The following is a 23,056-nucleotide window of genomic DNA, read 5'->3' as shown; positions in this document are numbered from 1 at the left end:
CAAACTGAACAGACAATCTCTACAGTCAGTTATTGTTTTTGCATGATGAAGGTGAAGCCTAGAGATTAGCTCACCCGCTTACAAAAGAAGAAAGAATTATACTGTGATTAGGTTGGACAAAGCCATACTTAAGGTTACTCATGTGTCCACCAACCTGCCAATCAAAAACACCACAGATTTTACCTCAATAAAAATTGAGATAGCTATTAAAAAAAATTATGAATGAAAGATAATATAAAATTAAAAAAGATTTTGACACTGGGCTGAGTGTATGATTATTGAAATCTCACTTTTTACTATGAAAGTCTTGAAAAAATTGCTTTCTTCTTTTTTCGGTGGTCATTTGAAGAATTGCAGTGTTTGGGACTTTCAAGGTTTGCACCAAATGTCATCACAGAACAGTGGTAGCTGGATCAAAGCATGGATTTCCAAAAATACAAATAGATCAATCAAACAAAAACAAACTGGCCTCAGCGACATGCTTTCAAGCAAAAACTTCCAACAAAAAGTTTATGTAAATGTGTGTTTTGGCCTTTTGTGTTCAAAACTCTCACGTTTGGGCTACCGTAAATGCACGGCTATTGAATGTGCATTGAAAGTTAAACCAGCTGAACTTTGAACAATCAGGGACAAAGATGTGGTAGTGATGATGATTACCCTCCTTTTTAATTTGAGGAAGTGACAACCATCTGAAAACTGATTATGAAGGAGAAATTGATGATTGGAGTTTGTGTCTGTCTGGAATTCTATGACACCAAGTCTTTCATATATCTGTATAGAGCTGTGACAGAAAAAGTCTGGAGCAAGATTTGCAATGATTTGGAACCAAGCCTCTTCCAACTGTTTATACATGAGTTGATATCGGGTAGCAACAGTCCAGTGTGAACACCATATGCTAAAAGTGCGTTCAAGACCATGCTCTTAGCATGGTCCTGAATGCACCACATGTAGCCGAGGGGATCTTCATAGCCTTTTTTTCTGCTCCATAACTGGTTATGTCACAGTATCAAGAGCTATCTAAACAGAAATGGGGTAATTATCTAGGACAACAAGGATAAAAGTTGGAGAATTACACCAGGTAAAACTAATATATATAATTTAAACCCCAAATTTTATACATATATCTTTTATTTTTTATTTTTTTACAAAAACAATTACGTTTTCAAAAAGTTTATTTCCTCTCAAGATTTTCCCTCTTTTACAAATTTTTGTCCCTAGTGCATTGTTCCAGCCAATCACCGACTGTTGCCAGGGTAAAGTGCAAACAGAAAACACGTAAATTAACCAATCAACAAACAGCATCTGAGAGACACAAGCTGCTGTCGCGATTACACCAAAAAACATCGTCAAGTGAGTAAAACCTCTTTTTTTGCAGTTATTTACGTCTGTTATTTAATTAAATTCGATAAAGGAAAGTTTTATAAAGTACTTTATGAAAATAATCTGGGACCAGATAAGCGTGTCTTGACCTAACACGGTAAATTTTCGCTAAAAGTTGCTAAAATGGCTAATTTAGCTAACCGGAACTAGCTGCTACAATGCATTTTTCTGGTTTAATGTTGTTGGAAAGAGATTATCTGGACTGTGGTGGTAGTTAAAGACGGCCCTGTTTAGCATTCTTGAGACATGATTTATCATCAATTACAGGACAATAAAACATGTACATATTTTAATTACAGCACCCTCCAGAGGTTCACCAACAGCAGGAAAGCAAAGCCATCAGCCAGGTAGGTCATATCCTGTTTTTTCCACTTTGTTTAGCTAACTTCATGAACTGTAAAAAAATACAATAAATAAAAAAATCAACAACAGTTGTGCATAGAAAGCATTAATAAAATAAATATAAAAACCCTCTGGTTTTCTTTAGATGTAAATATATTTAGATAAAATGTTAGATAAGTTCATTACTGTGTTAATAGTGATAAAAGTCTAATGTGTTACTTTAAGACATAACAAGCAGAGTCCTGCTTAAATGAACGCAAACAGAAACTTAATTTAACAAACTGAATCTTAACATCATAAAAGTAAGGAAGTTATCATATATATGGTTATATACCCGTAAAATACATGCAACCAAAAACCAAAATTTACCCCTGGACGAACTTAAAATACGTGTGGAAACATCGATATGTTTCTGTGTCTCATCGTTGTGGTGCTATGAGATTTTTTAAAGACAATTCTGTCAAGGAAACTACAAGGTCGCTTTTAGGGACGCCTGCTGCGTAATGAGACACAGAAAAGCATGTAAGAAGCGTTTTCAGCGGTGTTAAAATTAAAGTTCTGACAAATAAACAGCTGGACTTTTTTTTTTCTTCTGTCTGATAACATGACGATCGTTGCTTTATTTGTGTCCGAGGCTCACTCTGTTTACGTCAACTACGGTGGCCATTTTGGTTCAGTTGTCCCGCTCCGGGAACGGATTGTATTCAGACTGAGGAATCTCAGAGCGATCCGAAGCTCAGTCCGATTGGAAACGAACCAGGACCACCCCCAAAGACGGGTTAGAGAGCTGTTCCTGGTCCTGGACCAGGGTCCGCTTGTGTGTATTCAGGCTGAATATTTGTTCCAGATTATCAGGGGAAACGAACTCTGGTTCACTAAAAGTGGACCAAATGTGTCCAGTCTGAAAACACCCTTAGATTAAATGCTCTTAAAACGTCCAGTTAATTAAATTTAGTGAGTTCAGTTGCCCCCGCTGAGGGATTTGCCTCTCCTTTCCTTTGGGCGGATGTTTGACAGGAAGTGGAAAGGTTCAGGCAGCCTCTTCCTGCACCAACCCATGCCAGCTCAGTGCAGGCCACCGTGAGAAAAACAGACTTCAACATCCTCCCAGATGAAGATTCAGTCTCTCAATTCCCTGCTGGGGCCAAAAGGAAAAGAAAAAAAACTCCTTAGAAATCTGTGCTGTGAATCTGACTGTCTGCAAGCCAGACCAGCTAAATTCAAAGCGTGGCTCCTAAGTTGAAGGGTTGAAAAGAGCTGACTTAAAAAAGCTGATTGCATTGTGGCGAAGAGTGACTTCGCAGGGTAAGAAGTAAGCTGGAAAACTGAGTAATAGAGGAGGAGAGCTGAAGCAGGGGGAGGAAGAGGGGAGGTTTAGCGGTGAGGGTTTCCCTGATGAAGCACAGCTGACACTGCAGTCCTTGCAGCTCTTTCATGACAAGCCTCACCACATCAACCCGTTGACTTGTATTATTCAGCCTTCCTCAGCTCAGGCCCACACACACACTGCTGACCTGCTGCACTGTGCTGCTCTGCCAGGCGAACGCCTCTCCTCACATGCACATTCCCTCCTGCAGGCAGGTACAGCCACTGTCTGCTGTTAACGCTGGGATTCATGTGTGCGGTTTTAGGACAGATCAGATAAAGAAGCTTGTTTTTGTGGTGGCCACATCTGTGCTTGTTCTTTTTGACAAAAAAGCAGGAATGTATTGAATTCTCCTATATTTTATGTTAATAATTGTCGACAGTTTTGGCTTAACTCTTTAACTCTTTAACGCTGGAGATGTCGCTGGTGACACCGAAACAACACACAGTCTTTGACACAGTTTGACCCCTTCAAGTGTTTACGTGATCAACATGATTTGGCTGGTTCTGATGTGGAGAAAAATGGATTTGTAAATCACATTAACGCCAAAAATGACCTCAAAGCTGCTTTTCCCCCCAAGACAGAATCAGCTGATTTACATTTATTGCATAAGCACTTCACTACTGTATAGGCGCTTTTCTCAGCCTTAGAATTATGTTAATTACACAAATGGTCGAACACTTAGGGTAGTTGAAAGAATGTTGCCACTGGAGCTGCTGGTCTGGTGTCAAATGGTTAAAAATGATAAAATAAAAACAATCAATTTTATCTCTTTAGCACCTTTCTTTGAACCCAAGGTCGCCTGATAAAAAGTTGGGACGTAGATAAAGCAGGAGTTAAAGATATACAGTTAGAGTTGTGTATTAGAGCCAAAATATTGTGTCAGGTGTTGTATTTTCTAGTGGCAGCTTGTTTCAGGATGCACCGCAGAATATAGATTCAAAAATTCTGATGCAGGTAGAAATTCTTGCTGCACAGCTCAATTTTTCAAATATCTGAATTTTGGTTTACATTTGTATCGTGTCGACTAATCAGAAAAAAACCAAAAAAAAACACCCCAAAAATCGTCAAACTTGGTCAAGGAAGTATAGAATTACTACTAATAATCAACCCTAGGGCTGCACGATATGAGGAAAACATGCGATATCAGTGATCAATATTGCGATGACGATATAACTTGCGATAAATGAACAAATAGCAAAAACAACACAAACATTTCCATTTCACTGCAAAAGTTTAATTTAGATAATAGTCAAAATACCTTAAATTAGTCTTAAGGGATTTTTAAAAATGTATTAAATAGTACAAGTTGCCATAAGATTGTTTTTAACATTTAAGGTTTACCATTTATTGCGATTTTCACCAACTTTTTGCGATATGGATATTCCACAGCTTGAAATCGCAATAACGATAAATTTGCGATTAATTGTGCAGGCCTAATCAACCCTGTAGTGGGATAGTCTCTGCATGATCTTGTGAACCGAGACGTGGCGGCATACTTGCCAACACCTTTGAGAAGCACTTTAAATAATGAAATAAAGCTAATCATCTCTCTTTACGTCTTCCATATCGTCCACAATGTAGCAATGAGGCTGTTAAAAGCTTTTGATGCTAGCTCTTCCTACTCGCCAATTTACGTCAGGTTTACGAACACACTTTTGGACAAGAGCCTTGCAGCTAAATTGGCATGCATCAAAACAGAGGCAGTGGATGCGTAATTGTTGCATGAATTGATTTTGTTTTGAATGCAACATGAAAAAGATAAACAGAGTAGTTGACCCCAATATTTACAATTTGGTTAACAGCTTCGGTACCAATAGATCCAGTTTGCAGAGCCCAAATCCATATACAGACATACATAATAATGTTGGTTACAGTCTTTTGATAAAAAAACCCCCAAATGTTCACTTTAATAACTCAAAACAAAGTTGTGAAAAGTTAACCAATGAAAACGTAGGCATGTTGTTTTATGAAATTATTTGAGAATGCAAATTAATGAAACAAGTCTGAGTAAAGAAGGATGGTTAGCTTAACCTAATGCTGTATAAAAATAACATAAATGTCCTTCTGGATTGAAGTTCTCCACATGACTCACAAGACAAAACTGATTACATGGAATGGACCTTAAGTACAGGTGATGATTCATCAGGTTGCTTTATTATTATGGATAAATAGCACTAAAACCCTCAATCTTTGTTGAGAAGGGTTTTGAATGAGTAATATTTACCCTCAACTCACATTTTTGTGCAAGTCATGCTCAGGCCACAAGTTAAAGATGAAAAACTGTGTTTGAGAATAGCTCAATGTAAAACCTTTCATTGTGCAACAACCAGCACAGCAGTTATTAGTCATCTTTTTAAATATGACAGAATGTCAGCTGCTTCTTGTGGGACTTGGCTGTTGAGGGGGGGCATTTTAGACTAAATTATTCTATGGTTTTGTCTTTATACAATCATTAAATGAATTACTTAAAGTCATTTGTCAGCTCTGTTTACAGTTAGCCATACCCTTGTCTTTGGGGGTCACAGTGGTGCATTCTGGGAATTTTTAGCTTGTACAAAAAGACAGGGTTATGGACGGGGTCTATTAAGGCCACCAAGTTAATAGAGGAATAGTTTCAGGTCCATTTCAGACATTAGCGTTGTTTTTACAAGTTACTTAAAGCTTTTACAGTTGACCTTTTCACCAACCAATCAACAGATTGCTTTGAGGAGTTTGAATGACAGCAACAGAAATGTGGCATCAACTGAGAGAGACAGTGTGGACTTTTTATTTTTGTGACCAAATTTAGGGCTGCATCCCCGTACACCTTGGTGTTTCCAATGTAATTATGGTTTTACTAGCCATAAACTTTGTTGGTGATAGCTAGATCTAAAATTCCTGTCAGATGTTGTGTTCACCTTATTTTTTATATAGGACCTCAAAATTATAAAAAAATACTATGTGGCCTTTTGATCATCAGTTTTTCACAATAACTGTCAGTTTAATCTGTTTAGTTTTTGGGAGGAGGCTGCTATTGGAACATCCCATGTTGGAACACAAATAAAGTTGACAAACAGATTGACTTCTTTATAGTAAATCTACAAATTGGTGATCTTAGAAACTGAAGAAGAAGGAAACCTTTCAGGGTTTTTTCACATTCTCCTGGAATTGAAGCGAACGATCTTCTTTCATGTTCTCCTACTGTTCCTTTACCGTTTAACTTTACCACTCACTCTTCATGTCCAGACCTACACACTCCTACACACCTGCAGCTGCACCACAGGCACCCCCTAACCTTTAATTTCATCATAAGCCTTCGGAGCAGTTGGCCCACGTTTGGAGACAAGCACAGCCTGTTCATTAACTCTATTATAAAGCGTTAAAGAATAGTGGGGGGGGGGGTTAATGGGATGACGACAGCAAACTTTGACCTCAGCCTGTCTTTGAGTGAAGACTTTAAACGCCACTGTTAGGTTTGGAGGCTGACAGGAAGACGCAATGAAACACAGATGCTCTCTCTCTCTCTTGTTTGGATATTTATTACTAACAGATAGAAAAGCAAGAAGGCAAAGTAGCAAGCTGGAATTTTATCTGCAAAAACCTTCAGCTAATGCAGCACAAATGCTAGAAATGAGTGTTTTTACTTAGTAGAAATGAAGTGGAAGAATTTTTTTTCTCATGTATGTGCTGCTTATGCAGAAAAGGAGGTGGGATGATAAGCTCTTATTTCTGCAGAAACACATGTGGCAGGGGAACAGGAGTTAGGGCCAGTCTATTTGAGAACATATTGTATTAGGGCTGCACGATATGAGGAAAACTCGCGATATGAGACATTAGTGACCAATATTGCGATGACGATAACTTGCAATATATGAACAAATAGCAAAAAAAGCAAAAACATCATTTCCATTTCATTGCAACAGTTTAAATATTACAATCCAAATGACCCTCTTCTACATAGGCGGCGAACATCTAACATAAAAGGACTGATTGGTCAACATCATCAAGGGGTCCATCCAATTGGTCAAATGCAAAAATGGATTTACATGATTGATTAAATACTTCAAACTGCCATAAGATTGTTTTAGAACATTAATTGTAGCCGTTTATTGCAATTTTCGCCATATATTGCGATATGGGTATTGCACACCTTGATGTCACGATAACAATAAATCTGCGATATATTGTGCAGGCCTAATAAATATATACATATATTTTTTAGTCAAACAGTTCAGAGAATGAAGCAAGAGTCCACAAAGATGGGCAGGGACGCACACGAAATAAGATCTGAGATGCACACACCAGTTTGTTTTAAAGGAAACAGTTTTGCCTGAATGTGGGGCTGAACAATACGTTTGGTAAAAGAAGACGTTTCCTTTTTATGAAGAGCCAGAGCCTCACATGCAAACAACGTTACCTAAAGTGGAATGACGGAATAGACTCAGGGGGACAATCAAACTTTGCCCTGGAAGACCTGCCCATCCATGGGTGACGGAGCCAGTGAGGTCTGGGTGGAGGCCTGGAGGGTGTGGAGCGAGGAAGCGGAAAGCTTGGAAGGGAGTGTCCCCCCCCCCCCCCCCCCCCCCCCCCCCCCGCCGTCTGAATGTTCCTTTCAGACGAAGCCAGAGAGATCCTTCTTCGCACACCACACACACATTACTCTTTAGCCCCGGTGACAGGAGCGGCTTCCTCTTTCACACACAGCAAGCCAACATCAAAACTCCCACATCGCGTTTGATGTTTCCACAAGAGACCCGGAGCAGGAGTCCTGAGCCGTTGTCTCAGGACGTTGAAGGAAACGCATCACAGCTCCTAAACTCCATCATCCAGATCATTTGTAACTTCATTTGAGCGTTTGACCTCAAATAAACACGCAGCCTGACTTACATCGACATCATGTAAACCAAGACGGTTTGGAGAAAGTGAGCGGTAACAAAAATATGTCAGTCAACGTTATTACCTTTAAATGACTTAGCAGAGCTTTGAGCATGAAACATGTGAGTGAATTCATTAGGAGTCACGCTACAGCTGATGTTTCACTGAAATGCTTTAAGTCAACAGCCTCAACATGGTAATTAAATACTGTAAAGACATGTTAACTTTGCTCAACGCACTGATGACAGTGAAAAATGGAGGTTCTTTCCAAATATTTTCCACTGAGTAGCTTCTTAGAAGAAAAAAACCTGACATGTGGTTCGTATTTTGTCTTCTGGGAAGTAAATTTTGGATAGACGACAATTCCAGACCGTGCTCCCTCAATGTATGGTTCCCCTTTTAGTGATGGTGATGGGCAAGCAGCAGCCACCACAGATTACTCAATTTGATTATTTTTTCTATCAAAGCACAGATGGACGAGAGCTCTTCCTCTGTTCTCAATTGGTTCTATAGTGGACTTAAACTTCAAGTCCCTCTCCGATCATCTTTAAATCTATTTTCAAAGCGTTCCCAATGGTCATTTAATGATGATCATGCCGTTGTTAGCTTCAATTAAAAAATTGTCATTTTCCAGGACATATTCTCTGCAGGAGTTCATTAGAAATTGACCTCTGAGTTGTGAGCGGGAATTTTAGCGGAGAGTAAGCCTGCCCCTATTTCCCATCATCCCTCTGTTTACACTCTACCGTTAGTTTACAGCCCCACACATTAGTGAGCAACATTGGAGCTATCCAGCCGTACAGTTTTCATCCAGATTCCAGCTCAGACGAGGAAACAAAGACGTTCATGAATCCATTTGTCTGTAAGTGGATGCATCAGAATGGAGCGGAGCAGAAACACCATTTTCACCTGAGTGGGTCTTTAATGAGAAAAGTTGGAAACCCTAAAAGAATGGTGTCAAACTCAAGGGCTCGACGGGCAGTGAACAACATGCTTTCCAACTAACCTGCCATTAAAGCTTCTTATTTTCTAAACACAATGGTTATACAAGTCCAAGCTCAATTTGCCCCTCCGTGAGGAATCTTACAGAACAGTAGCACCTGACCATCAGGTCAGGATCACTTTAGGAAATCTGAATGTTGTTTGGAAGTTGAACCAGGTGAGCAACTGGGCTCTTGGGTGTAGTTGGGATGGATTATTTTTTTCTCTGAGTTGCATTTAGCTTTAGTATGCAGTTGCTAAGATTTGAAAGTGTCTTTTGTTCAGACTACTCCACCAAAAGTCTGTAATCACACCAGGAGTTGGTTCTGAAAGAAGGTCCCGGTTGATAAAAAGGTCAAGAATAGCTGGATGGATTTCTGAGACAAACTGGAAGACCACCTGAGTTTAAGAGGATTCCAAAAATAGACTGAAACTTTACCATTTAGATAAGAAAGTCTTGTAGAAAAGTAGCTTATACACCATTGAAACTTAAAATAATTGCAATTTAAACTTATGCTGGTGTTTTTCTCTCCATCACCTCGTCTTTTTTTCCCCTGGCTCTTAGTCGGACCACATCTGTCAGTGAGGGGAACAGATGTTTTCCAGATGAAGTTCATAGATGAAGTTCATCTGGCAGGTTGTCTTCCTTCCTGCTTGCTTTATTTGGTCTGATTATGTCAGAGTCAAAAAGTTCTACTTAAATATGTCCTCAGCTTCTGTTTCTTCAATCTTCCTATCAGAAAACCTCTATCTTCTACTCGCAAAGTGTTTCTCCTTCACTTCATTCCACTTTCTGCTTCACTCCCAGCGATCTCCAAGACTTTTTTATTCAGAAGAATTGACATGTATCAGTAAGTTTTTGAGTTAAAGATAAAGTTCAAATCAACCAAAAGAAACTTAAAATTTAATAGAAACAATCTATATGGCAAGGCGCTGGCATATGAATTGTGTAAAGCAATTAAAGATACTTTTTGTTAACCCCCCCCAAAAAAAGTCCACCTGATACCCAAAACAAATGGTCTGTGGTGAAAAGTCGCCCCTCCCTGAATGACACCTGAGCTTCTGCTTCCTTTAGCCAGCTGGCATTCCTTCTCAGATACATTTGACTATAGTAACGAGGAATAAAGGCACCCTTCCTCTGTTTCATGTTTTCATTTCTCTATATCTGAGGGGCCCCCCATGCCTTTCTCAGCCAAACCACACTTACAACAAGCCCATCCCTCTGCTTGTAACCCTAACAGATCCCTTTATACAAATGGACCCTAGGCGGGAAATTATCTCATAATATAAATGCAGTTTTTTATAAGGGGTTGTGGATATATAGGATTAGGATGTGCAAAGGCAGGGAACACCATTCCAGATTTTTCTGTTGAAGAGGTTGCATTAATGATTGAATAAATCTTTGTTAGGTCACATGGGGTGTAGAAAAACTCTTTAAGATGTCAAAATAGCAACAAAATGTTGATCCTGTAGGTGTCTTAACACCAGGGCTGTTTGTTTTAGTTAATGTGTATAAAAATGGGCAGACTGTGTTCTCCATTGACATATAAAACATATAAGACATATAAAACTGAAATGACCTCACATACAAGACAAAAATGAAGCCTTACGTGGGAAGGGCACATTAACTGGAATTCAGTCCGTCACAACTCCCATGCATCCACCTAACTGCCTTTTCACTAAGCATGCTACCATCCATTTAAGTTAAATCCACCCATTTTCTAAACTCAATCAACCCCTTTCAGGGTCATGGGGTTGGTTAAGCCCGTCCGAGCTACCATTGGGGCGCAGGTGGGGTACACTCTGGACAGGTCGCTACTCTGTACACAACCACACATTTACACCGAAGAGACAATTGTTTTAGAAGATCATCTCTTAGATAAAGTAAATTTTTGGACTGTGGGAGGAGGCCTAATCGCCTGGAGAAAACACACTTGCACTAAGAGAACATGGAAACTCCACAGAAGGATCTAAGCCCAAGTTTTGAACCGGGGCCCACCAGGAGGGGAGATTGCCAACCACTACACCACCGTACAGTCTAGTATGCAACAAAAAACTCAAGTTGTAGTAAAATAGAGCCCAAAATTGTCTGGAATAGAAAATAAAATGATTCACAAAAAGTAGAAAAGATCCTTGATACTACTCTGTTCACAGATTTACTTTTTGGTTTCAGAAACCTGCCTCCAAGAAGTTTTGGTGGAACTGCAGCACTTTGCTCTTTTTGGGTTGCATCAAATTTTGGACTGTAAAGTTGGGGGTAGGTGTGCTCATTTGACTCAGTAGTTTTGCTTTTGGTCATCGTGAAGCCAGTCATTCAGCAGAGTGAATGTTTGGGTACGACATTACCAAACCTCAGACTTTCTAAAAATGTGCAAGTAAGTTGTTCAAATGACTTGACAGTTGTTGGAACCCAGTACAGCCATTCAGGAGGTTGAGGTTCATGTATAAGTGAGTTAGGACCATTTCACTTTTTGTGAGTACTTTTAATCTTAAATATAGAGTTAAACAGTGAAGACTATTTATGTTTCCTGTTTGTGATGGATGCTGAATCTAGCCCCAGTGGAAAAGAACTGCCTTGGAACCAGTCCGTGAATTTTTTCTTTTTTCTTTTAAGTTGTTTGTTATTTGAGTGAACTTTTTGGCTTCTTAATGAACAAATCTGGCTCCAGTTATTTCTTTTTGGACTAGCCTCAAGGAAGAAAAGAAAGTTTTGGTCCTTTCTCTCAGCCAAGGTTTATTTCTTGGTTATTCTGCTTCATTTAGGCAGGTGTGAAAGCTCGTCTAAACATTTTTTTCCTGACTAAATATGCAGATTAGGATCCAACTGAGGAAAGGAGTCTTATTTCCCTTGCAAATGTGTGTGGTTCACTTTACAGTGAAACCACTTGTAGAACAGGGTTATCCAGCAAATCAAACAGAGGTAAATCAAATTAAGAGATTACATTTCAAATTGAAAAAAAAAGTCAAAGAAATCCACTCTTATTACTTCTGATTAGTTTTTTAAAATGTAGTTCTTTCATCACCATGTCCCATCCCATAAATGTTATTGTCAACAGTATAGAATAACTTCTTATGGTTATTGCAGATCTATAGACTCGGGTCCCTATGCACAATTCTTGATTTCCTCTTTGCAACAAGCTGCAGTTGGTGATTCAGCCCCTCCCACATCTACATATTCACAGCACAGATGGGCGCAAAGTTAATTGTTTTTACTTTTATTTTTGGATGCAAAAAACATTAAAAAATAAAATAGTTTAACATGAGATTTGAATTTATATTGTGGCTAAAGTTCCACCTCACGCTATCGGTGACGGGAATTGTTGTCAGCAAAAATCAGAAAAAATGTTAGCAAAGTTGACAAAGTTGACCACACCCACAACGTGAGCGTCCAGCAGGTCACCCACAGACTTTGCTGCTTTGTGTCCAATATTGTCATCAGGAGTGACTCAAAGACAAAATAAATAAATAAACAGTTCCTACTGGCAAATATTTATAACTTCACTAGTGTTTTGGTCTGTAATGTCTGTGAATAAAGTCAGTAGGGAGAACAAAAACAACATAAACGAAACAACTCATGTCTATCATGAAAATCAAAACAATATTTTTTTAACAGTATGAACAGTAAATAGAACAAATTCAGTTTTTCTAAGAGTCTTTTGTCCCAACTCTCAAGCATCAGTCAGTTATTAAAACTATTAAAACGAAGATCCCCCTTGTTTTTTTATTGTTGAACGCAGTACACTTCCATACGTTACTGCAGCTTCCTTCATACCAACAAAATCCAAAAAAACATAGCATACAAAATTGAAAAAAATCGGCGCAACCGCAAGACCATGAAAGGTGAATCGCAACTGAACCGTTGACTGTATTAGAGAACTGGACCAATGAGTGAGATGTCACCAGTAGAAAATGTCTTTCTGGTTCCAGAACCAGAAATCGTCAGTGAGCAGTAATTGGTCAAAGTCGGTTTGAGTCAACATTTCTACGGCAACCATGCTTGCTAATCAGGAGTAAGCATGTTCACGTGTAGGTGATAGACAGAACAGCTCGTTAGCATAGCATCATTAGCATCAGCGTCTAACAACAGCGCTGTTTCCAAATCAACACTTTTAATGCATTTGTCTATTGCTGATGTGAGTGAAGCAGCTTTATCCTATCCTATATGTTAGAAATCGTTGCATGTTCTGCTGTTTCCTTGCCTTAAACTGAACATGTGTCACATGCGTTTGTTTCACTCATGTGCAGACTGTAGAGGAGGAGTGAGCAAAAGAAATTCACCAGAAGGAGAGAAAATTAACATGACAAAGTTCACGCAAACATTTACTCACCATCCGGCGACTAACCCTCTTACTTTTACTCGCCAAAGATGAAAAAATGCTCACAACTGGTGAGTGTTTATTTTGAAAGTCTATCATGATATACTCATTCTTCTTCTGAGAAAAAGCTTTGTCGTGATAGATTTAATTATCGTTTTATCGCCCAGCCCTATATACAGTCAATAAATGGAACACTGTATTAACTAGTGTCTCATCGTGTTATTCTTAATTTAAATGCACAAACCTTTATTAACCAGATAAACAGAAATCAAAACTTTGAAGAAACGTTTTGTACTCAACCCTAAAATAACCCTAAATGACATCCCCCCAGAATATTTCCTCAACTAAATTATCTGGATAAGAATCTAAATCCATCCTCTTACTCGTCTGTTCTCTGTGGCTCTCCTCCTCTCCATTCTTATTATGTCTCTCTCCAATTAGACATCTGGAGACAATCTGGTATTTTCCTGTGTGTGTTTATGTCTCCCAAGATGCTGACATCGCCTTTTACAGCGACAGCAGACAGGGTTAAGATGTGGGATGCACAGCTACAGAGAAAGAGCTTTTCATCCTTAGCGTGTCCACAATGAGTTAGACTTGTCGCGTTGAACAGAACGATAAAAGACGGCTGAATGACTTTGATAGTTTGCGGTCCACAGAAGGTGGTTTACATTGGTTTTCCCCATCGCAGCCTCCTCTTCGTGAGGATTGCGTGCTCCAATTCCCGTCGACAATCACACACACTAGGATTCCTGTCCTTTTTCATTGCATTAGCATGTGGTCATGTAAGCGGTGGGCGCCAGACCAGACCGGGGGTTGTGTAAGTTCTGCTGCAACAGCGAGGGCCAGAGGACGAGGTCAGCGGCTGCAGCTGTTCTCATGTCCTCATCCTTCAAGCAACCATGACTTCACCTCCACCGTTGAAGAATGAACTCTGAACTTACATCTCAACAATTAGCCATCCTCTGACATGGTTCAAGTTTGATTTGATTTGTCTGTGGTGTTGAAACACATATGATGGCATGCTGAGATATTTAAAAAACATCATTGATTTGGGACGCCATTTAAACCTAGTATTTGAATAGTTTCTTTTTTGTTAACCCATAGTTTGGCCTGTTTTTAATCCCTCTATAAGCAACATTATTCAGGATCCGCAGTTCCTTTGCTGCTTTTCTTTCCTCCCTGTTCAGAGGTCACTCTCTGGTTTTCATCATCAGTCCTTTAATAGCTTCTGATGCTGCACAGCCTCCAGGCTTGTGGTCCCACCCTAATAACACTCCATAGATGACTGACAGAGTAACTAATCGCAACCATCTGAATTCCTGATGGGCCTGTTTTTATTAATAAATTACAGCAACTTATCCCTCCATATAACCCATTATTCTGGAATTTATTTGGCAAAATCTTCATCTTTACAGTCTCTGCTTGAATGAACCCAATCCCAGTTGACCAAATTTGTCAATATTTAACCTTAAATCTTAAATTTATGGTCAGTGGAGAAGGGGGGGGGTTGTCTTTCAGAGATTTGGAGTCTTTACTAACGGACAAATCTTATCTGGTTTCTGGCTTAAAATCCAGCTCTCTGCAGTTCATCTGGAGTTGAGAGCCACAAATGTTCAGCTGTGTCAACTCAAGTATTTGTAGACTTCTATAAATGTCATCAAGATACAAAAGCATGTAAGGAATCTTCAGTTGATTTGAAGTAGTTTCCTGAAAAGTGTGCAAAATCTATTGACCTGCTTTAACCCAGGGGTTAAAGCAAAAATAGAACTCTCTGTTGTTTTGTGTCTGGGTCTCACAGTCAACAACCCAGGGGTTGTAGGTCAACCTCTCTTGAGAGCGTATTGTAGCTGGCATTCAGTACAGTACGCATGTACGCCAATAAAGAGACGACTTTGTTTGGTCTGTCAACACGCTGTCTAAGAGAGGTGGAGCCTGGATTGATGACAGGAAGTGGCCAAAGCCGATGGCAAACTGTGTCACTCATGGCCTCTGACACACTGACACACTGACACACACCCAACTATAAAAGTCAGCACACCACGAGCTCTATCCAAACAGATAAATCATTGTGAACGCTATAAAAGAACAGGGAAGTGGGTCAGATCCCTGTGGCAGTCTGCAGCCCAGCAGCAGGGCATCAACCAGTCCGCAGTGAACCTTTCGGGGTAATCTCAGATAAACAATTATCATAGTAACTGATTAAAGCGAGCTCCCAAAGCTTGACATAACAGGTGACAGAGCTTATCTGAGGTGCAAACAACAGCTCCCGTTCCGCAGGCTCAGTGCGTATCTGGCGTCAGCTGTTATGACTATCAGCTGCACTCAGTGTCATCCTTTGGCCTTGCAGAGTATCTGAACAGCTGCAGCAATGAAAGCAGAGTCCAACGGAATCCAGCACACACACCAACACGAGCAGTTGACACTGTGACCCAAAACTGTACTCACTTTCATTCATTATGTTCAATTCAAACCCAGCAGCAGGGGGTTTCCCGTCAGAACGACAAGAACACCACTTAATGTTTAGATGTTGAGTCAACACCCTTGTGTCTAGAACACTAACGACTTTAGTACTTCTTGTGTTTATTATTTTTTTACTTGATAGGTTTTTAAAGCTTTTTAAAGATGTTACAAAGATACAGGGTAAAGGAAGTTTTTAAGGCTTATATGTTAAACTCAAGTTAGTTGCCACTTGGCGGGTAAATGTTTGCATAAAACTAGTCATGTTAATTTGCCCTCCTTTTGGTAAAAAGTGTTGAGTTGGACACAGCGCTGTTGTTAGACGCTAATGCTATGATGCTAACGAGCTGTTCCGTCTGTCACCTAAATGTAAGGAAGGATTGCTTTAAAGTTGGGCAGTATTTTCATGGGCCGCCCTTTAAGAGGTGGCAGATAAATCTAACAAAATGAATTCATGGGACATTAAAAACGATGAGTTACACCAAAAACTGTGATCTGTTAGATTTGCTTAATCCTCCTGCCCCCCTCCCTCGTCAGAGAGCTGTAGCTTTAATGTTAATGATATAGAAGAACAATAATTCAAAACATGAACTGTTATCAGGCTGTTTTTCTTGGGATTTAATATGAAATATGATCACCTGGAGGCCAAATTAAATGTGTTCTTGTTCTCTTTGAAAAGAAATTCTGACAATTTGCTTTTTGTTCCTGGCTTATTCACAGGATGTTGACAAAAATGTTGGTCGATTTAATGTTTGTTCTGTAAAACTTGAAAACATTTAAATGGAAAAGATCAAACAGTTTAGCATTCTGTTTTATTTATGTTCTCCTGTAAAACTTGAAATCTTTTGCTTTAATCATGTTCCTTCAGTAAATCTGTTATGTTTAAAGGATGATAAGAAATAAATATTTAAAATCTAAACAACTTGCTGATGATTACACATTTCCCTTTTGAACAGAGTGTTCAAATTTAGTTATTTGGATTATATCATGATATATATTATCGCCTGACTATATCATGATGTAAAAAGACTCTATATCACCCAGCCCTACATACTGTACATCTGAGATGAGACAACAAGTATCTAAGACAAGTGAGCAGTAAACTGAGCCTTAATGTAGGTTTATTACAAAATGTTTTGATTTATCTAACGGAAACTAGATTTTGGCTTTTCTTGGTCTTAAGAAAAATGTTGTGAGTTAAAATGAAACCAGAAAAGCTGTAGAAAGAGCTTTAGAAAAAAAAGCAGCTGATTTTCTCTTGTATTTAACGTTTAAAGTTGTTCTCTTAAAAGGGTTCTCAGTTCCATTTTCAAAGGTCATATACTGGGCTTCAAAGTGGCAACCTTCAGCCATAATAATTTTATTACTGTTTTTCTTGCTGCTGCAGACACTTCATTTTTTTTATCACTATTTTGCGTGTTTTTGGTCAGTGTGAACTTATATTTTTTTATCAGAAGTTACTATTGAAAGCTTTGGATCTTGGCTTTGACAGTTTTTTATGTTTTATTTTTGGCCCACTGTGTATTTGGGTTTGAAAACACTGCTTTAAGGCAACAACTCCAGAGCTCTGTTTACAATATTTAGTCATTCCAGGAGAACGAGTCATCCACTCAGAGAAACTCCTCTGTCTTTTATAGGGTTCACCCAAGAGGCAACCAGAGAGGAACAGGCCCACTGTCTACTTGACTCCAATTTGGAACAGAAAGTGAAGCCAGAGCACTTCACCAGGTAACCACAAGGTGGCTTGTCAAACGATTGCATCAGTGCCTATTTACTTTAGAGTAAAACGCCAAAAACAGACTTGCACTTTATTTTCAAAATGTTTTCCCCCTTATGTGTGGAAAAATCCAGAAAATCACATTGTCTGACTTTGAAATAATTTATTTGCAAATTATGGTGGGAACAATTTGGTCTCCTACAAACAAGCAAGATTTTTGGCTCTCACAGATCTGTAACTTCTTCTGTGAGAGGATCCTCTGTCCTCCACTCGTTACCTGTATTAATGGCTCCTGTTTGAACTCGTTTTGTATATTAAAGACACTCGTCTAAAGTTTGTCAGAGAGCATTTGGATGATGCAGAAGAGGATTGGGAGAATGGCCTTTGATAAGATGAAACCAAAATAGCACAGTATACCACAGAAAATAGGTTCCAGGTCAGAAAAGACAATAAACTTTAGTTGTGTTTACTGACAGGGTTACAGAGTGCTCTGTATTTTTGTAACATTGTTACAGGATGTTGAATCACCACTTCACTGTTCAAACAAACATTTTAGAACTTCACTGTGTAAACTTTTTGCTTCACAGTCTAAAACGTTGAATTTGTCTGGACGGCTTTTATCTTGCTAATGTTTGCAGATGACTCATTGTTTATTGGCTTAGTGCTTTGGATTGGATTTCACTGTCTTTATTTATTTATTGTATGTCGATCATCCACTCATTATTGATTTATCAGGTGAAATGTGTACTTTAGAAGCTCACAAATGTAACTGTCGAAGTTCATAGAGTAACACTAAATTATTAAAGTATCTTTTTTAGTAAACAGATCGTTACAGCCGGCAGTTATAACTGATGCAGGAAAAGGGAAGATGAGGAAAAATGAGAGATAAATGGTTGTAATGACAGAAGTGGGAAATATTTCCATCATTAAGAACATTTAATGCTATTTCTATGTGAGTGTATTGATGTCAGTTAATTGTCCCTACATGTCTGAGTGTCTAATTTTGGATAAAGCTATAATCATCTGTTTGGAGAGTTTGGTGGAGAGAGTAGATGTTTGTTGAAGAAAACAGAAAGTTGCAGTTGGAAAAATACACCTTGCGTTGTTCAACTTGATTTAAACACCAAGAAGACAAATTCAGATAAACATTTCATGCGTCAAAGTTATCTGCTGGTCTATGTGAGGTTTATTTAGAACCTGGGCATCTCAAAAGGTCTGGAGTATCCCTCACAGTGAAAGCTCCAGCTTGAAAGGCTGACCTAGATCATCCCTCATTTCTTCTCCTTTCCTAATGACTGATTAATCCCGGCCTCTCCTCTTCCTTCCTACCGTTTTTCCTCCAACATTCCCCTCTTTCACCCTCATCTGCCTTTCACAAAATGTTCCTAGACTGGAATGTGTTTTTGTGACCCACATTTTTGAACAAAACAAGAGCATATGATGAGCAGACAGGGCAAGGCGCTTGGTGTCCTGCATGTGTGCTGGTGTTTTTGCTAAAATGTACCTTCACCTTGACTTTGCTTTTGACCCTTTTCCTCACAACCCCTCCTTTGGAACGCCATCTTAAAGTCAATTTTCCTGTGTGGCAGGAAATCTAATCAAAGTGGGAGTGTCTTTACAAATTGTTAAGTGTTAGAGATTAGATGTGGCGCTACAGTTTTTAAAACCACGCATGACGGAATAACTTCTAAATAGAAAACATATGGATGCTCAGTTTGATTTTATTCATGGCTTATATAATAGACATCTTATTTTACAACCTCAAAGCTGTTTTTTTGTAAAATAATAGTTTATTTAGTTTTTAAAATGATGAAATCACTCACAACTCAGAGCTGACTTCAACTTTGCGTCTGGATTTAATAAAAATAAAAGATTGTTATCACTTCTGTGGACAAAAGTCAGTAAAATTATTACTGAAGCGGATAAACATCAGAACCAAAACCTCAAGTAATCTATAAAGTGACATATCAGTTGAGCAAGGAAGAATAAAGAGCTTTGCTCAAATGATTTTATGCAACATTCACATCTTCCTGTAACTGTGGAGTGTTGTTGTATATCTTTGGAGATTGTACATTATATATTTCATATTTAAAAGCAATGCTTTATTGTTGGTAATGAGGATGTTGTACCCATCACTAGTTTTGTTCTCTACACTCATTCTGTTCCACATGGACAGTTTTGGTTTATTACTCGTACTGTGCCGGATTATTAACTGTTAACTGGAGACTTTCAGCCTTCTGTTTCTGATCTTCTTGTTTGTGATTTTTGACTTGGTTCTGACTAATTATTCTGCCTGCCGCTGCCTAAGCGTGAGTTATGTCTTTTGGACTGAGATTTTGATGAAGAACGTTGGCTCTGCTTGGCTCCCGGATGGATATGCTTGTGTACCTCGGACTTGAGAAGAGGGTCTTAAGAGAACAGATATTTACTTGGATAAGTCTTCTGAAAACTGGTTTAGTGACTTTGCATTTAAAGCAGGTTTGAAAACATAAATATCTGGAGCCAGATTATGTCTTAAGGCAACCACCAGGGAGATCGCTACAAAAACAAGTTTGCCACTCCAATACAAATTAGCTTAACGTTGTAACGGAAATATCAAATTAAATGATTTAAAACTAAAACCTTCACTTTTTGTAAAACTGCTGCCAGGTACTAACTTGTATTTGTCCCATTAGCTACTTTTGCGTCCTTTCCGTCTATGTTGCGTCAGCACCATCTAATTCAGCACAAACAAGTGAATCAAGATGATTCTCTTTCTTCTTCTGACACTAAATCTATAATACAGTATATCTTGAAGTCGTTTTATTGACACTTGATTACAAAAAACCTCTGGTTCGTACAGATGTCGTGATAAATAGAGCCGGTCTCCTTTAAGCATCGGTCTGCAGTAAATGCCTAACTCCAACGACCCACTGTCGGTTCTGTGCACTAATATGTAATACCATACAGGTTTTATAAAAGAGTATGGCTGTACTGATAACTTCATTAAATCCTTAAATGTTCATCCAGTTTTGTTGTCCACACTTTGTGGCCTCAAATATGGTACCAAACTGTATTTCACTGCCAAAAAAACCTGTTTATGCTGTCATGGCCTGTCAGGTACTCCCTCCTCCCCCCTCCTTCCTGTGTTGCATGCGACCAGCTGGATCCACTTACCTCATCTACACCTGCCTTCATAAGCTCCTCCAGGATCATCAGCCGGTGGCAGTTCGTTGTTCCTCCTATGGACTATAAACCTGTTGGATCCTCACCTGGTCGCTGTCCTCCTACGCTGCTGTCACGCCGCCTCAAGAAACCTCCAGCCAGCCGCCTCTTCTCGTCTTGGTTCAAGCCTCGCCTACGCCGCCTCAAGAAACCTCCAGCCAGCCACCTCTCCTCGCCTTGGTTCAAGCCTCGCCTACGCCGCTGTACCCCCTCAAGGAAATTCAACCTCAAGATTCCTCCAGCCTGCCACCGCCCTCTTCCTAGGGAAAAACCCGTCAAGATCTGGTTCTGATTAAATCTCTTGAAACTTACCGTTGAGTCCTAGCCTCCTTCCGGGTTCCAGAATCTGGGTCATTCTGAACTCACGTCCGAATCATGACAGAACGAACTGGCCAAACGCCTGACCCAGCTGACCCGGAAGGACTTCGTCACGCCATTGCTTTCCAAGGTAACCTGTTGAATCGCCAAGCTGACGCTCTGACGCAAATGTCTTCTGCCCAGCAGGAATTATTTCGCCGTCTCGACGGCATAACGCAATCTCTAATGGAACTGACCGGCCAAGCTACTAATCTCGCCCCCGGAGCTTCCTCCGCTGTTTCCGGCAACAATGCCACTTCCGCTTCCCCTTTTCCCCCGGAAAACGTTCGACTACAGCCGGAACCTTTTTTCGGGGATGTTTCTGCCTGTGGAGGGTTCCTACTGCAATGTGACCTGATTTTCCAACAAGCCCCCAGGTATTATCAAGCCACACGCTCGCATCTCACTAATCGTAAACTCTCTCCGCAGTAAGGCGCTGCAATGGGCTCAAGCTTTCCTGGCCTCCCATTCCATCACGCATCTCCCTTTCGAACGCTTCCTGGGAGAATTCCGCCTCGTCTTCGACCAACCTCGAAAGCAGGAAGAAGCCACCCGGCGGTTGCTAAGTCTCAAACAAGGCAACCGCCCGGTAAGCGAACACCTCATAGACTTTCGGATTTTTGCTGTCGAGGCTGGATGGCCGGATCCCGCGCTCAAGGGAATTTTTTACCAGTCCTTGAATGAGCGCATTAAGGATCATCTTTGCACCCAGCCAGAAGCGGACACTTTCGAAGAACTCGTCACGGCCGCCCTGAGGTCGGACATCCGCCTTCGGGAACGCCAAGCTGAGCAGAAAAGTAAGCCTCCACCATCCTTTGTCAATCCCGTTCGCCACTTACCTCTGGCGGCTCCAGCTAACCCAGCTTCGCTTCCTGTTAAACCAGAAGAACCCATGCAAATTGGTCACTCGAAGCTCTCTCTAGAGGAGAGAAAAAAGCGTCGTGATGAGGGATTATGTTTTTACTGCGGGCAGGCGGGTCATCAGGTCTCACAATGCGCTGTTCGTTTAAACTCCTGAACCCCCCGTTAAGTGACAGGCCACGGGGGGATAATTCTGAAACTTCTCAATTTCCCAAGTTTCTGTATGTTCCTGTCAAAGTCTGTAATCGGAGCAAAATTTTGGAATCTAAGGCTCTTATTGACTCTGGGGCCGAACATAGTTTAATGGATCAAAGTCTCGTTCATGAACTCTCTCTCCCTATTGAAGTCCTCGACAACGCTGTAAATGCTGCAGGTCTGGGGGGTAAACAACTTTCACGCATCACCAAACGCACCGGTCCGGTTCTCGTTATTACCTCCGGTAACCGCCGGGAGTACCATCACTTTTTTATCACTCAATGTCCGCAGACGCCTTTAATTTTCGGGTTTTCTTGGCTCCAAAGCACAATCCCTGTTTAGATTGGGGTTCGTCCCGCATTTCCAACTGGAGCACTTTCTGTATGGCTAATTGCCTGCAGTCTGCTGTTCCCCACACCATATTACCTGACTCAGGATCCGATAAATAAATCGATCTGACTAATATACCCTCCTGCTATCATGACCTGCGTTCCGTCTTCAGTAAATCTAGGGCTAGTGCCTTACCATCACATCGACCGTACGACTGCGCCATCGAGTTGCTAAATGGAGCACCTCTTCCTAAGAGTAAACTGTACAATCTTTACGGTCCTGAAAAGAGCTCCATGGAGGCCTATATTCAGGAGGCTCTTTCCCTGGGTCATATACGTCCTTCCTCTTCTCCAGTCGCTGCCGGGTTTTTCTTTGTGGAGAAGAAGGATAAGACGTTGCGACCATGCATTGATTTTCAAGAATTGAATTGAATCAGGATAAATACTCCCTTCCCCTATTAGAATCCGTTTTCAACTCCGTCCAACACGCCAAAATCTTTTCGAAGCTAGATCTCAGGAACGCTTACCACCTAGTACGCATGCGCGAAGGTGACGAGTGGAAAACGGCTTTCAACACCCCGTTGGGCCATTTCGAATATCTAGTGATGCCATTTGGGCTTACCAACGCCACCGCTGTGTTCCAACGTTTGGTGAACGATGTTCTCAGAGACTTTCTGAATCGCTTCGTCTT

Source organism: Oryzias latipes, chromosome 2 (assembly GCF_002234675.1).
Source record: "Oryzias latipes chromosome 2, ASM223467v1".
In the NCBI taxonomy this organism is placed as follows: domain Eukaryota; kingdom Metazoa; phylum Chordata; class Actinopteri; order Beloniformes; family Adrianichthyidae; genus Oryzias; species Oryzias latipes.
This window is presented reverse-complemented; position numbering follows the sequence as displayed.